This window comes from Puma concolor, chromosome D2 (genome assembly GCF_028749965.1).
Source record: "Puma concolor isolate L17-30 chromosome D2, mPumCon1.1.hap2, whole genome shotgun sequence".
NCBI lineage: Eukaryota > Metazoa > Chordata > Mammalia > Carnivora > Felidae > Puma > Puma concolor.
The window spans coordinates 21,967,440-21,979,987 of NC_141677.1; positions in this window are offsets into that span (position 1 = coordinate 21,967,440).

Here is a 12,548-nt window from a genome sequence, read left to right on the forward strand (position 1 = left end):
TGGGGAGGGGCAAAGAGAGAGGGAGATACAGAATCTGAAGCAGGCTCCAGGCTCTGAGCTGTCAGCACAGAGCCCTATGTGGGGCTCGAACCCACAAACTGAGAGATCATGACCTGAGCTGACATCGGACACTCAACCAACTGAGCCACCCAGGTGCCCCGTACAGGTTTTTTTAAAATAAATACAATACGGTATTGTAAATGTATTTTCTCTTCCTCATGATTTTCTTAATAACATACTCTTTTTCTAGCTTGCTTTGTTATAGAAATGTAGTATGTAATACATATACAAAATACATGTTAATTGACTATCTTATCAGTAAGGCCTCCAATCAACAGTAGGCTATTAGTAAAGTTTTGGAAAGTCAAAAGTTGTATGTGGATTATCAGCTGTGTGGAGGTCAGTGCTCCTAACCCACACATTGTTCAAGGGTCAACTGTGTATTATAAATTCACAATGCACATTAGGCAGCAAAAAAAGTATTTCTTTTTTTTTTTTCATTACTTTTTATCCTGTGGTTTTTTTTTAAGTTTTTATTTAAATTCCAGTTAGTTAACATATGGTGTTATATTAATTTCAGGTGTACAATATAGTGATTCAACAATTCCATACATCACCCAGTGTTCATCACAAGTGCAGTCCTTAATCCACATCACCTATTTAACCCATCCTCCCAACCTGCCCTGTGGTAACCATCAGTTCGTTCTCTATAGTTAAGAGCATGTTTCTTGATTTGCCTTTGTCTTTTTTTCCCTTTACTCATTTGTTTTGTTTCTTAAATTCCACACATGAGTGAAACTGTATGGTATAATAAATCTGATTCACTTATTTCACTTAGCATAATACTCTCTACCTCTATCCACATCATTGCAAATGTCAAGATTTCATTCCTTTTTATGGCTGAATAATATTGCGTTGTATATCTATTACCACATCTTCTTTATTCATTCGTCAGTTGATGGGCACTTGTGGTGTGTCCATAATTTGGCTATTGTAGGTAATGGTGCTATAAACATTGGGGTGAATATATCCCTTTGAATTAGTATTTGTGTGTTCTGTAGGTAAATACATAGTAGTGCAATTGCTGGATCATAGGGTAGTTCTATTTTTAACTTTTTGAGGAACCTCCATACTGTTTTCGAGTGACTCCACCAGTTTGCAAAAAAAAAAAAAAAGTATTTCATCATTTTTTAACCAATGTTTTTCTTTAAGTTTTTTTAAAGTTTTTATTTATTTTGAGAGAGCGAGAGACAGAGCGAGAGAGAGCAAGTAGGGGAGGGACAGAGAGAGAGAGAAAGAGCAAGAGAATCCCAAGCAGGCTCTGCACTGTCAGCACGGAGCCCAATGTGAGGCTTGAACTCATGAACAATGAGATCATGACCTGAGCTGAAGTTGGACGTTCAACCAGCTGAGCCACCCAGGTGCCCCATTAACCAATGTTCTTCAAATTCATTGAGGAATCAACAGTTTTTTATTAATATATTATCTATTAACGTAATGTTTAAGAATTTTGAGAAAAGGACTCCTGAGTATATCAGGGAAAAACTGCAAAACAGATTAACTGGTATAATTATTCAGTGAACAAATAAATGAATGAACAAATGATACTACCAGTCACTATTCCATAGCTGTGAACAAGACAGACACAACACCTGTCATCAAAGTCATTTTACAGTAAATGTGTATGTATATATGCATACATATATGTAACATCCAGTGTATATATTACATGTACAACCTTATTTTTTAAGGAGTACATGGGGGAACTGAAGACGCTAGACTTAAATATGGCTAATTTATTTACATATTAGAAGTTTCAACGTTTTATTTTTTTATCAGTGCTCTTAAAACCGATATCTAAATTTCAGATTTTAATAATAGTCTTTTCCTTATAATTGAAAAAGTACTTAATTCCAGCGTACTGGCTTGACTACGTGAAAAATATAAAAGCAATGATGTAGTAGTCAGATATGACTGAAAACAGAAAAAGGCTAATAAATACTGTTTCATTATTATTATTATTATTGTTATTATAAATAACAATACATAAACTTAAATCTTGGAACATAGACAAACTGCTGTGCCTGGGTAGTTAGATTTACAGATGATATTTTCTTTCTATTTTCCATAGTGGCACAGTGTTTAATAGGGTTTTTAAAAAAAATTTTTTAATGTTTATTTATTTTTGAAAGAGACAGAGACAGAATGCAAGTGGGTTGGGGCAGAGAGAGAGGGAGGCACAGAATCCGAAGGAGACTCCAGGCTCCCAGCTCCCAGCTGTCAGCACAAAGCCTGATGCAGGGCTCAAGCTCACGAGCTGTGAGATCATGACCTGAGTTGAAGTCAGACACTCAACCAACTGAGCCACCCAGGTGCCCCTTTAGTAGTTTTTTTTTTTTTTTTAAGAACAATAAAAATGAAAACTTTACTAAATGTAGATGGGCTGCTCTTAAAATGAAACAAGCTCCATCCATAATGGCTTTTGATTTAAAATACTTGCACATCCCTGGAGAAACATGAAATTCTGTGAAATCACTTTCTGCAAGACACTGTGGCAGGGAGCCAGAATCTTTACAATGCCAGGAAGTCAACAAAGTTGCCTACTCTACTGGCCTGGACTCTGTGACTTGTAGTTTCCTGTCAGGACCCTTGGGAATGATCAAGCTTCCCTGTGGAAAGAGAAAACTCTTGCCTGAAAAGATAATTTTCCATAAAGAAAACTCTCTTGACTCACTGTCCACTAATCCTTTTTCTTATCAACTCCAATATCTGAGGCCATGATTAGACAGCCCTCATTATCTGAGTGATCAACATCTGATCTTCTGAAGATTCAAAGATGCCCAGACAAGCAAAGCCATGACAGAAGAAATATAAACTGCTGGCCAACTGGTTATGATCTTGGTCTTCATTCAAACATCTCTCCCTAATTAATGCTAGTGTATAGCAAGTCCACTGTTGTCTAACAATCTCCCTCTGATTCATCTGACAACACAACACAGATACACTGTAAACTGATTCCAAGTGAAATTCCAAGATCTCATGAAGTCAGTGGAAGTGATGTCAGAGAATGTCTTGAACTGCATTTAAGTGACATTTTGGCAGTAATGACCAAAAAATATAAAATTGACAGAGATGGTGACATGTCAATTCCAAAGGGAATGAGTTTAATATCAAAGGACTGAGAGTGGCCCTTGGAAAAATTTATGAAGTTCTTAATTTTGTAAATGTTACCTTTTATAATTGTACAATGAGAATCAAATGTGAGGTAAAGTTTATCCTTTTGAACTGCTAACATTTTTAAGAAAAAAAGTGTATATAACTCCTTCAATAGGCATGATTTATTCTTTATTGTTTCTAGGAATTAGCTCAGTATTACAATTATATCCATAATATAATTTAAGAATATTTTCATAATTTCTTTATTGCTTACCATGACTTACCCTATGCACTCTGGCCCTGGAGACACCTCTGAAATTATCTCCAACCACTTTGGCCTCCCTGCTGTTATTACAACAAGTGAACTTGATCCTACCCTAGAACGTTTGCAGTTGCTATTTCCTATGCTAGGAACACCCCAGACCTGCTAAAATGTGCTTGTTCTGGGAAGCTTCCCTGATCACCTTCCCTAAATTAGTAGCTTCCATCACTTTATTCTGCTTTATTTTCTTCATAGGACCTATCACCACCTGATATTGTTTATTTGTGTTATAATTTGTTTATTTTTTATTGTTTATTTGTGTTATAATTGTTTATTTGTGTTATAATTATCTATCTCCCCTACTAAAATGGTGACTCTTTGAGGACAAAGATTTGGGGGTCTAATTCACTACTCTATCCTCAGGGACAAAAAGGGTGTCTACCATGGTAGCTACACAGTAAATATTTGTGGAATGAAATGAATTAGTGAATATTTAGCATCATTTTTAAAGACAAATCTCTATTCACTCCCTTACTTTTTCTATCTACTTTGAAGTACTAGTTTCTGTTTTAAGTGATTCATTGTAAGTAGACTTTTTCCAAGGCAAGTTATCTTCAGGTAATGAGGCTTTCCTGTACTGGACATTCCTTCCTTTGCCTTACAGGTTAACAAAGAGATTTCAAGCCATTATGCCAACAAGGCTGATGGTACTGGCTGCCCAGAACATTGTTTCTAAGCTGTGGTCCCAGTCCAGCCAGAAAGAGCACTGGGATTGACTATTTTCTATGGAAAAGGGCATGGTAGTCAAATTATTGACCTGGAACACCCCATTAGAACATAACTTAGGAGGAAAAAAAAACACATTTCATTATTAATACCTTACCTTGAATTAATTTTCAGATAACCAAATACATCCTTCCTGTTGATGTGATTCTTAGGAGTCTCAGAAGTTATCTGGTCTAATTGTTTTTTAATTACCAAACTTCTGCAAGGACAATCCCCAATTCTTGTTTGAAACCCTCCGGGATGAGAAATTCACACCTCACAAAGTCCTTTATTGGACTCCTCTAATTCTTGGCGGGGGGGGGGGGGGGGGGGGGAATGCCACTTACATTCTCCCTTGCTTACATTCTCATCAGTGGCTGAATGCTTCAAAGTTAATCTGCTCCATCTTCTGGTCCCCTGGTCAGGAACCAGGGAATCTCTTCCTTCAGTAGATTCTCACTTGGCATGATTTAGAATCCCTTCACCATCACTCTTCATTGTGTAGCTCAACATAAACTGTGATAATGTCCTCTGAAAGTGCAGTGACTACACTGGCCATCTTAATCCAGGTATAGTTTTCCAAGTGAGTGGTGAAATTGAGTCTGCATCTCCTTCTTCCTACCATTATACTCTTCGCATGTGGCCCAAGATCATTTTGAGTGGTCTGAGTGGTGGAATCACACCAGAGCCTCAGATTCTTGGAGTCAACTGCTATTCCTGATTCACATCTGTGCTATCCAGAAGAGCAATTAGTTTGTTGAACCATGTTCCAGCTTTGCATATATTACCATGAAATTCTGTATTGTTTGATCTGACATTTCATGCTATTAAATACAACTTTTCAAGTCTTCTAGAATATACATTTTAGCGAAAATTATGTTGGTTATCTCTTCCAGTTTCATATAATCAGTACTCTGTGGATACAGTCCTTCTAAAACTTAAAGGAAACAACAGACTTACTTTTTTTTTTCTTTCAATATATGAAATTTATTGTCAAATTGGTTTCCATACAACACCCAGTACTCATCCCAAAATGTGCCCTCCTCAATACCCATCACCCACCCTCCCTTCCCTTCCACCCCCCATCAACCCTCAGTTTGTTCTCAATTTTTAAGAGTCTCTTATGCTTTGGCTCTCTCCCACTCTAACCTCTTTTTTTTTCCTTCCCCTCCCCCATGGGTTTCTGTTAAGTTTTTCAGGATCCACATAAGAGTGAAACCATATGGTATCTGTCTTTCTCTGTATGGCTTATTTCACTTAGCATCATACTCTCCAGTTCCATCCACGTTGCTACAAAGGGCCATATTTCACTCTTTCTCATTGCCACGTAGTACTCCATTGTGTATATAAACCACAATTTCTTTATCCATTCATCAGTTGATGGACATTTAGGCTCTTTCCATAATTTGGCTATTGTTGAGAGTGCTGCTATAAACATTGGGGTACAAGTGCCCCTATGCATCAGTACTCCTGTACCCCTAGGGTAAATTCCTAGCAGTGCTATTGCTGGGTCATAGGGTAGGTCTATTTTTAATTTTCTGAGGAACCTCCACACTGCTTTCCAGAGCAGCTGCACCAATTTGCATTCCCACCAGCAGTGCAAGCCCGTTTCTCCACATCCTCTCCAGCATCTATAGTCTCCTGATTTGTTCGTTTTGGCCACTCTGACTGGCGTGAGGTGATACCTGAGTGTGGTTTTGATTTGTATTTCCCTGATAAGGAGCGACGCTGAACATCTTTTCATGTGCCTGTTGGCCATCCGGATGTCTTCTTTAGACAAGTGTCTATTCATGTTTTCTGCCCATTTCTTCACTGGGTTATTTGCTTTTCGGGTGTGGAGTTTGGTGAGCTCTTTATAGATTTTGGATACTAGCCCTTTGTCCGATATGTCATTTGCAAATATCTTTTCCCATTCCGTTGGTTGCCTTTTAGTTTTGTTGGTTGTTTCCTTTGCTGTGCAGAAGCTTTTTATCTTCATAAGGTCCCAGTAGTTCATTTTTGCTTTTAATTCCCTTGCCTTTAGGGATGTGTCGAGTAAGAGATTGCTACGGCTGAGGTCAGAGAGGTCTTTTCCTGCTTTCTCCTCTAAGGTTTTGATGGTTTCCTGTCTCACATTCAGGTCCTTTATCCATTTGGAGTTTACTTTTGTGAATGGTGTGAGAAAGTGGTCTAGTTGCAACCTTCTGCATGTTGCTGTCCAGTTCTCCCAGCACCATTTGTTAAAGAGATTGTCTTTTTTCCATTGGATGTTCTTTCCTGCTTTGTCAAAGATGAGTTGGCCATACGTTTGTGGGTCTAGTTCTGGGGTTTCTATTCTATTCCATTGGTCTATGTGTCTGTTTTTGTGCCAATACCATGCTGTCTTGATGATGACAGCTTTGTAGTAGTGGCTAAAGTCTGGGATTGTGATGCCTCCTGCTTTGGTCTTCTTCAAAATTATTTTGGCTATTCAGAGCCTTTTGTGGTTCCATATGAATTTTAGGATTGCTTGTTCTAGTTTTGAGAAGAATGCTGGTGCAATTTTGATTGGGATTGCATTGAATGTGTAGATAGCTTTGGGTAGTATGGACATTTTGACAATATTTATTCTTCCAAACCATGCGCAGGGAATGTCTTTCCATTTCTTTATATCTTCAATTACCTTCATAAGCTTTCTATAGTTTTCAGCATACAGATCTTTTACATCTTTGGCTAGATTTATTCCTAAGTATTTTATGCTTCTTGGTGCAATTGTGAATGGGATCAGTTTCTTTATTTGTCTTTCTGTTGCTTCATTGTTAGTGTGTAAGAATGCAACTGATTTCTGTACATTGATTTTGTATCCTACAATTTTGCTGAATTCAGGTATCAGTTCTAGCAGACTTTTGGTGGAGTCTGTTGGATTTTCCATGTATAATATCATGTCATCTGCAAAAAGTGAAAGCTTGACTTCATCTTTGCCAATTTTGATGGCTTTGATTTCCTTTTGTTGTCTGATTGCTGATGCTAGCACTTCCAACACTATGTTAAACAACAGCGGTGAGAGTGGGCATGCCTGTCGTGTTCCTGATCTCAGGGATAGAGCTCTCAGTTTTTCCCCATTGAGGATGATGTTAGCTGTGGGCTTTTCATAAATGGCTTTTATGATCTTTAAGTATGTTCCTTCTATCCGGACTTTCTCGAGGGTTTTTATTAAGAAAGGGTGCTGGATTTTGTCAAAGGCCTTTTCTGCATCGATTGACAGGATCATATGGTTCCTCTCTTTTTTTTTATTAATGTGATGTATCACGTTGATTGATTTGCGAATGTTGAACCAGCCCTGCATCCCAGGAATGAATCCCACTTGATCATGGTGAATAATTCTTTTTATATGCCGTTGAATTCGATTTGCTAGTATCTTATTGAGAATTTTTGCATCCATATTCATCAGGGATATTGGCCTGTAGTTCTCTTTTTTTACTGGGTCTCTGTCTGGTTTAGAAATCAAAGTAATGCTGGATTCATAGAATGAGTCTGGAAGTTTTCCTTCCCTTTCTATTTCTTGGAATAGCTTGACAAGGATAGGTATTATCTCTGCTTTAAACGTCTGGTAGAACTCCCCTGGGAAGCCATCTGGTCCTGGACTCTTATTTGTTGGGAGATTTTTGATAACCGATTCAATTTCTTCGCTGGTGATGGGTCTGTTCAAACTTTCTATTTCCTCCTGATTGAGTTTTGGAAGAGTGTGGGTGCTTAGGAATTTGTCCATTTCTTCCAGGTTGTCCAATTTGTTGGCATATAATTTTTCATAGTATTCCCTGAGAATTGTTTGTATCTCTGAGGGATTGGTTGTAATAATTCCATTTTCATTCATGATTTTATCTATTTGGGTCATCTCCCTTTTCTTTTCAAGAAGCCTGGCTAGAGGTTTGTCAATTTTGTTTATTTTTTCAAAAAACCAACTCTTGGTTTCGTTCATCTGCTCTACATTTTTTTTAGATTCTATATTGTTTATTTCTGCTCTGATCTTTATTAATTATCTTCTTCTGCTGGATTTAGGCTGCCTTTGCTGTTCTGCTTCTATTTCCTTCAGGTGTCTGTTAGATTTTGTATTGGGGATTTTTCTTGTTTCTTGAGATAGGCCTGGATTGCAATGTATTTTCCTCTGAGGACAGCCTTTGCTACATCCCAAAGCGTTTGGATTGTTGTATTTTCATTTTTGTTTGTTTCCATATATTTTTTAATTTCTTCTCTAATTGCCTGGTTGACCCACTCATTCGTTAGTAGGGTGTTCTTTAACCTCCATGCTTTTGGAGGTTTTCCAGGCTTTTTCCTGTGGTTGATTTCAAGCTTCATAGCCTTGTGGTCTGAAAGTATGCATGGTATAATTTCAATTCTTGTATACTTATGAAGGGCTGTTTTGTGACCCAGTATCTGATCTATCTTGGAGAATGTTCCATGTGCAGTCGAGAGGAAAGTATCTTCTGTTGCTTTGGGATGCAGAGTTCTAAATATATCTGTCAAGTCCATCTGATCCAATGTGTCATTCAGGGCCCTTGTTTCTTTATTGACCGTGTGTCTAGATGATCTATCCATTTCTGTAAGTGGAGTGTTAAAGTCCCCTGCAATTACCACGTTCTTCTCAATAAGGTTGCTTATGTTTATGAGTAATTGTTTTATATATTTGGGGGCTCCGGTATTCGGCGCATAGACATTTATAATTGTTAGCTCTTCCTGATGGATAGACCCTGTAATTATTATATAATGCCCTTCTTCATCTCTTGTTACAGCCTTTAATTTAAAGTCTAGTTTGTCTCATAGAAGTATGGCTACTCCAGCTTTCTTTTGGCTTCCAGTAGCATGATAAATAGTTCTCCATCCCCCACTCTCAATCTAAAGGTGCCCTCAGATCTAAAATGAGTCTCTTGTAGACAGCAAATAGATGGGTCTTTTTTTTTATCCATTCTGATACCCTATGTCTTTTGGTGCGTGCATTTAATCCATTTACATTCAGTGTTATTATAGAAAGATATGGGTTTAGAGTCATTGTGATATCTGTATGTTTTATGCTTGTAGCGATGTCTCTGGTACTTTGTCTCACAGGATCCCCCTTAGGATCTCTTGTAGGGCTGGTTGAGTGGTGACAAATTCCTTCAGTTTTTGTTTATTTGGGAAGACCTTTATCTCTCCTTCTATTCTAAATGACAGACCTGCTGGATAAAGGATTCTTGGCTGCATATTTTTTTCTGTTCAGCACATTGAAGATCTCGTGCCAATCCTTTCTGGCCTGCCAAGTTTCAAAAGAGAGATCAGTCACGAGTCTTATAGGTCTCCCTTTATATGTGAGGGCACATTTATCCCTTGTTGCTTTCAGAATTTTCTCTTTATCCTTGTATTTTGCCAGTTTCACTATGATATGTCGTGAAGAAGATGGATTCAAGTTACGTCTGAAGGGAGTTCTCTGTGCCTCTTGGATTTCCATGCCTTTTTCCTTCCCCAGTTCAGGGAAGTTCTCAGCTATTATTTCTTCAAGTACCCCTTCAGCACCTTTCCCTCTCTCTTCCTCCTCTGGGATACCAATTATGCATATATTATTATCTTTTTAGTGTATCACTTAGTTCTCTAATTTTCCCCTCATACTCCTGGATTTTTTTATCTCTCTTTTTCTCAGCTTCCTCTTTTTCCATAACTTTATCTTCTAGTTCACCTATTCTCTCCTCTGCCTCTTCAATCCAAGCAGTCATCATTTCCCTTTTATTTTGCATTTCGTTTAAAGCGTTTTTCAGCTCCTCCTGGCTGTGCCTGGGTCCCTTGATCTCTGTAGCAATAGATTCTCTGCTGTCCTCTATACTGTTTTCAAGCCCAGCGATTAATTTTATGACTATTATTCTAAATTCACTTTCTGTTATATTATTTAAATCCTTTTCGATCAGTTCATTGGCTGTTGCTATTTCCTGGAGATTCTTTTGAGGGGAATTCTTCCATTTGGTCATTTTGGATAGTCCCTGGAGTGGTGAGGACCTGCAGGGCACTTCCCCTGTGCCGTGGTGTATAACTGGAGTTGGTGGGCGGAGCCGCAGTCAGACCTGATGTCTGCCCCCAGCCCACCGATGGGGCCACAGTCAGACTGGTGTGTGCCTTCTCTTTCCCTCTCCTAGGGGCGGGATTCATTGTGGGGTGACATGGCCCGTCTGGGCTACTTGCACACTGCCAGGCTTGTGATGCTGGGGATCTGGCGTATTAGCAGGGTGGGTAGGCAAGGTGCACGGGTGCAGTAGGGGAAGGCTTAGTTCACTTCTCCTTAGGTGATCCACTTCAGGAGGGGCCCTGTGGCAGCAGGAGGGAGTCAGACCCGCCGCTGTAGGTGTGGATCCGCAGAAGCACAGCGTTGGGTGTTTGCGTGGTGCAAGCAAGCTCCCTGGCAGGAACTGGTTCCCTTTGGGATTTTGGCTGGGGATGGGCGAGGGAGATGGCACTGATGAGCGCCTTTGTTCCCCAACAAACTGAGCTCTGCCATCAAGGGGCTCAGCAACTCTCCCTCCCTTTGTCCTCCAGCCTTCCCGCTTTCGGAGCAGAGGTGTTAACTTATGACCTCCCAGATGCTAAGTCCCGCTTGCTGTCAGAACACACTCCGTCCGGCCCCTCCGCTTTTGCAAGCCAGACTCGGGGGCTCTGCTTGGCCGGCAGGCTGCCCCTCCGCCCCAGCTCCCTCCCACCAGTCGTGGAGCGCACACCACCTCGCCGCCCTTCCTACCCTCTTCCGTGGGCCTCTCTTCTGTGCTTGGCTCCAGAGACTCATTCTGCTAGTCTTCTGGTGGTTTTCTGGGTTATTTAGGCAGGTGTAGGTGGAATCTAAGTGATCAGCAGTACGCGGTGAGCCCAGCGTCCTCCTACACCGCCATCTTCCCTTCCTCCCTAGACTTACTTTTATTCAACACATGATTTTTAAAAATTATATAAATCAGGGAAGGTGTATTAAATAATTATTTAATATATTAAAACTTAGAATATTTGAAATTGTTTTACTTTAGGAAAGGAGGGTAGGAAAAGAAGAAATGAGAAAAAGTGCTTGGGCCAAATTTTGGGCTGCTGCTAGGATGAGAGACAGTACAGTGAGGGCCCCAGAATTACCAGGTAACAGCTTGAAGGTACCAATGACTTGAAAGTGGGAATGACATTTTTATCCTCTTTGGCACTCTCCTTCCAGAAAACTGGTATAACTGAAGATCTGGTCAGACAAAGAGAGCAATTTAAGGAGTCATCCATTTGGGAAGGACAACCTCATTCTTATTTGGGTACACATAAGCAAAACATATCCAAGATATCTGGACCTTACTCAGCAATGAATGTCTTCTTTGCTCTATGAAGCAGAAAGGGTATTTTTCTCTCCTTTATTCCCTCTACACCTTCAAAAAGGTTTCAAGTTTTTCTTTCTCCTCCTGTGGTTCCATTTGACTACTTTCTTGTTTTTAAGTCTTGACAGTATACTTTCTTTATACATGGTCTATGAGCTTTGGCCCATGTAAACCTGCTCACATTTCAGCCAGTAATCATCTTTCATAAATGCCTTTATTCACAATGATATTCTGGATCTCTTTAAAATTCTCAATCCATGGGCATTTTTGGGGTTATCTATTACTTTAATGACTTAAAGCAGCCATTTCATTTTGCTCTTGATTTTGAGAGTCAGGAATATCACAAGAGTTCTTATGGGCAGTTCATCTGTGATCCATATGTTGTCAGGCTGAAGCAAGTGGGGCTGGAGGACCGCCTTCCAAAATGGCTTCTTCGTTCACATAGCCAATAACCCAATGCTTCTTGACCTCTTTCTCCACAAGGCATCTTATCCTTCAGGGTCTCATGTGGCTTGAACTTCTCACAGCACAGCAGTCTCAGGGCAATCCATCTTCTTACATGGCAGGTGACATCCAAAAGACCATGACAGTACATGACTCAGGCATGTAAGCATCAGACTCTTCATTTCAACTCAGGTCATGATCTCATAGTTCATGGGTTGAGCCCCACGTTAAGCTATCAGCATGGAGCCTCCTTGGGATTCTCGCTGCCCTTTCCCTGCGTCTCTCTCTCTCTCAGAATAAATAAATAAACTTAAAAAAAAAAAAAAAAAACAATGGCAGAAGCTGCTGGTCCACTTAAAGGTTTGGCCTAAATGGCATAATATCACTTTTGCCTTACTCTATTGGTCAAAGGCAGATACAAGTTAATGCAGATACAAGGGCAGAATAATACACACCTCTTAATAGGTGGAGTGTCAAAGAATTTTTAGCCATTTTTACTCTGCCACAGACATTCGTACTAAATGCATCTATGAATCTAGGAATAATTATCCTTAGAGTCATGACATCAGATAGTTATAATTTTCATCTCAATGAATGTATACTTTATG